Raw genomic sequence first — 5,311 nt, 5'->3', positions numbered from 1 at the left:
ATCGTATTCAGATATGTGGCGCAAACAAACACAAACACAGGAAAAGATACACACCACACGCGCACACTACCAACTGAAAGAAGAACCGGAACACACTTCCTCTTCTACACTCAGGCACGTCTCTACTTCCTCTTCTTCTCATTTCCCTCTTCTTAGCCAAGGGGAAAATGGCACTCTCTTCCTCGCAGACCATAACCTTGTCCAAACATGTCGGAGACCACTCTCTTCTTCCTCTTCTTCTATTCTTCCTCTTCTTTCACAAGGGGATAGTGACACTTTCTTCCTCTCAGCCCGAAAACATCACCCAAACATGGCAGTCACAAATTCTATACAGTCTTGTAAATCCACACCTCTGCTTTGCCCAGTAACTCCTACCACGCTGGACAGGCAAATATCACCACAAAGTCACAAGTCATACACTAAAAACACCACCACACATATACAGTAGGACATGTCCATCTACACCCCATAACTTAAGTAGTCCCTGTGTATTGAGAAACTTTATCTTGCCAACATCTAAGAAGCCACGAGGCCCATGTCCTTGAGGGGAAAAAATTCTGTAAACTCCCATGGCCCCAAAACGTAAGATGAGTCCAAGAATAACAACTTTAGGCCAAGAATAACAGCTTGAGGCCCGATAATAATCTCGTTCTTTGCATAACTCAGGAGGATTGCTCAATAAAATTAAATTCTTTTCTACGTAAACTCAACGAAGCTTCACTAATGCATCTCTCATCTTTCTTCTGTATCCAATACGCCTCTAAAATTTCGCGTGCCATCTTATCCCGACTCTTGCCTAATATGTTTAGCCTGCTAAACAACGGCTCACACTTGCACTTTTGGCAGTGCAAGACTAAATTTGACCCTTTGCCATTTTCTATGGACTTCTCATGTTCCCTCATTCTATCATTAATACATCTTCCTGTTTGCCCAATATATAGATTACCGCACGTCAGAAGAACCTCATAAATCACCCCCACCCGACATCCAATAAAACTCTTAACATGCTTCTTATCGCATTGCCCTTTGTTTTTTCTCCCTATTACTGCACATAACCCACCCAGTTTATTGGGGGCAGAAAACACAACTGGCACCTCAAACCTACTAGCCACCTTTTTCAGGCAGTGTGCAACTCTATGTATATAGGGGATCACTTGTGGTCGTTTATTCCTCAACATATCTGGCGATCTTTTTTTCCCTTTCATTTTTTGAAGCAAAGACTCAGCCACCCCACATATAATCATACCCGGGAAACCAACCGCATCAAGTCTTTGTAATTGATTATTAAAGCTTTCCTCTGCCATATGTACACATGATTTTAACAAGGCCGACTTAAGTTATGGGGTGTAGATGGACATGTCCTACTGTATATGTGTGGTGGTGTTTTTAGTGTATAACTTGTGACTTTGTGGTGATATTTGCCTGTCCAGCGGGGTAGGAGTTACTGGGCAAAGCAGAGGTGTGGATTTACAAGACTGTATAGAATTTGTGACTGTCATGTTTGGGTGATGTTTTCGGGCTGAGAGGAAGAAAGTGTCACTATCCCCTTGTGAAAGAAGAGGAAGAATAGAAGAAGAGGAAGAAGAGAGTGGTCTCCGACATGTTTGGACAAGGTTATGGTCTGCGAGGAAGAGAGTGCCATTTTCCCCTTGGCTACGAAGAGGGAAATGAGAAGAAGAGGAAGTAGAGACGTGCCTGAGTGTAGAAGAGGAAGTGTGTTCCGGTTCTTCTTTCAGTTGGTAGTGTGCGCGTGTGGTGTGTATCTTTTCCTGTGTTTGTGTTTGTTTGCGCCACATGTCTGAATACATTTGGAAGCGATGCCGTTTCCTAATGAACAATGCACTTTCATCTGGGATCCTTTAACACGCGAGCGAAATAATTTCTGCTGCGTTAACGCCAGTCTTTTGTGTCTGTTTATTTTTTTTTTACGTAAATAATCGAAGCCTTCGAAACAAATTCTTGTGAACCTACCATTCAGTTCTATGCACTGGCCTTTACTAAAACATGGTTAGCACCTGAATAAGAGGTGCCCCATTTTGATAATTAAACAAGCATTTCTCTTTTCCGCAGCGGCAAACGGGGAGGTGGTGTGACATTGTTTCTGGAGAGCAATATTGCTTACCACAGAGTTCCGGGTATTCTTTTATCAACTGTGATTTTGAGGGGATGATTGCACACTGCCGTGGTTTGCTTATCGTTGTTGTTTATCGCCCGCCGTTTGGATGTGTTTCTCGTTTCAGTGCCTTCCTTGATCGAATACGCAAATATGTGTCGCGGAATAATCTCAAAGCGTTACTTATCGATGACGTGAATATTCAACTATTATCTAAGGAGACAATTACGAACTATTTTTTCGCAAGATTGCATTCCTATAGTGTTGAGAATCTGAATCTGCTAAAAGAATAACGATAGTTCCATCACTTCGATAGATGCTTGGTTCACAAACCACGCAGCCTGACATAATTTATCTTATGTTTTAATGCAAGCAGTAGGTGATCACACGACTATATTTACTTTATTGACTCATAGCACTCATAGCAATGCGCAACTGCGTCTTGGTGACCGACGATTTTTGTATAGAAGCATTGATAAGGAAAGTTTGGTCCATTTTTGTCACCTTGATATCATTAGGAATTGAGATAAAATATTACATTAGACATACTCATCCAAGTAATTTGATTTATTTACTGGTGCTGGGAGAAAAATATCTCTGCAACCTTTTCCAGAGCGTTCTTCTAGGAAAAAATAAAAGGCCTAGGAAGCCCTGGATTTACTAGTGGGCTCTATAAAAAATTCCAGAAAAAAAAAATAAAATGTATATTCTTTGCGAAGACAAAAGCCATATGCTTTCCCGTGAATTCAAGATAATTAAAAACAGACTACATACAGTTAACTATCCCACAATCTCATCGGCTTGCGGCTTTCTGACCATTTTGTACCGGCGAAAATCCTTAGATACTGGTATCATTATCCGCAACAATCGGGACATTTTGCCCCTCCTCAGTCGGTTCGATAGCCTTCGCTGTTGGACCTTAGGCCAACACATTAAACTGGCTCACTATATGTCCTTGAGGGATGGCTGACAAATGGACATGACTGTACAAGAGGAGTTCGTACTATCAGCAATCCGGCTTTCACTTTCACACAGTGTACTATACTTACCTTTCTATAGAGTTTCGCGCAATATACGTCGATTCTGCTGTGTACCTCTACTGAGTGTACAAAGGGGGCTCCTCGTTCATGTCGAATGTTTGGGCCACCAAGGCTCTCCTTCTGATAAAAAGCTCCGTACGAGAGCTCAGGGACCACTTAAACACAGTACATTTGAACTACCCAACGGAAGCGTTTCGTATGCTTCGGAGACTCTGAATATCGTCCTTGAAGTTTATTTAGCGCACGCACTCTTTTAGTTAGAAAGCCTTTAATACCTCATGACTGGCGTCCGCAGAAACTGAGCGAGACGTGTGCGCGAGATTCCGTGATATACAAGGGGGGGGGGGGGGGGAGGGGATTGTGGTATATAGGGACCAATAGTTATATTTAATGAGGATAGATAGTCAGTGATGAGAAAGAGAGATTCTCTCTCCATCTACTTTCTCTCTCATAGAGGGAAATAGAGAGGCAGAGTACCTCTCTCTCTCGAAAGAGAAAGATACTCTCTCATCTTATTATTTCTCTCCTCTCCCTTTCTATCTCTCCCTCTTTTTCTCCATCTCCCCTCCTCTCTCCCTCTCTTTCTAGAGAGAGAGAGTAGAGAGGGACAGAGACTCTATAGTAGAGAGAGATTAGAAGGGCATACTCTCTGCTTTTCCTCTCTCTGAGAGAGCAGAGAGAAAGGGAGAGATCACAGACTCTCTCTCCCTCTCTGTCGAGGAAGCAGGGGCATTCCAAGCATCGCAGCAGGGCGGCCAAACTTCTTTCGCCTTGTTAGCCTTATTTCACGAGCATCCCTGAAATTTTTCTTTTCCACCTGCCCTGAATTTACCTGAGTAGCAACTCAACCTACATTTGACAGCGTTTTGCTATCTTGGCATCGATAACGGACTGTCAAGCACTCTGGCAATATTGGCACCACACAGAAGACAGGGATACAAAAATACTGCGACGCAGTACCAGCCGTTGTCCTTTTTTTTTTTCGTCTACATTTATATGCGCGCAAATGCGATTCACAACTTGCCCTTGAAAGTCTCCCGCATAAAATTTTGTTCATCTTCGCCGTTAGCTGTCGGACAAGGATTTTGTGTCACTTATGACCAACAGATAGTACACAAGATAACATTAATAAAATTCTGTATTGTTAACTCAACGAGCTCTTGAAATCGCCAGTTTGGCAGGGAAACAAGACGTGATTCTTGCATGCCCCTCTTTGGGAATATATTCCATGTTGCCAGTGGTTATGGTAAGTAATATGCGTTCCTGTGTGCGCTTGTGATTCCGAGGGGAGGTGGGATGTGGCTGATATTTGGCCTGTGATGCTTATAGTCCCAAAGCGACTCAGTCCATGGGAGACACTGCAGGGGAGAGCTTCGAAAATTTCGACCGCCTGGGGTTCTTTAGCGTGCACTGACATCGCACACGGACGCCCTGCTTTTTTTGCCTCCATCTAAAAGCGGCTGCCGCGGCCGGGATTCGCCCCTGCATCCTTGGGCACAGCAATTGAGCGCCCTAACCCCACCGCGGTGGTGATGGATAGAAACTGAAACGAACGTTTTTTTTTTCTCTCCCGCTGACATTTAATTTCTTTCCGTGCTGTTGACAACTGAAATGAAGAGCCGCGAGCCCTTATCAAGCTAACAGATCTTCGAGGCTGTACTCATTGCGTCCTCCATCGCTTCGACGCAAGTGAAAGCTGTCACAATAATCTCCGCAATTTTAGGCTGCGCTTACTAATGAAGAATGAGACTATAGGTACTTATATGCAGTTTTATGACACTAAGCAGCTGGAACTATCATGGGCCAAACAAAGGTTATAACAGACGGAAATATGTGTCGATATGGAACAGAAGTCGACCGGACACAGGTGCGACTTCTTTAGTGGTAGAAAATGCACGTATTCCTCGTTTTACAGCTCGCGTTTCGCGAGCGCAGTCGACATTTTTGAAGATGACGAACCAAGCTCGCATTAACGTTCTATTGTTTACTGCAAAAACATGCAACAGAAAAACGCAATATGCATACAGAGAACGGGCGGAAAGATAAGATTGAGTGGGTCGATAGTGAAGTCGCAGCATGAGCACTGACATGCACTCGATGCTTCCATCGGCGCTCAGGAATCCCTGTGCGAAGGGCGAGGAGGAAATTCTCCGGCTGT

The sequence above is a fragment of the Amblyomma maculatum genome, unplaced genomic scaffold, assembly GCF_055883805.1.
Source record: "Amblyomma maculatum isolate TAMU_Amacu unplaced genomic scaffold, ASM5588380v1 scaffold_18, whole genome shotgun sequence".
Taxonomy (NCBI): Eukaryota; Metazoa; Arthropoda; class Arachnida; order Ixodida; family Ixodidae; genus Amblyomma; species Amblyomma maculatum.
The sequence above is the reverse complement of the archived record's forward strand: the minus strand, read 5'-3'. Positions refer to the sequence as shown.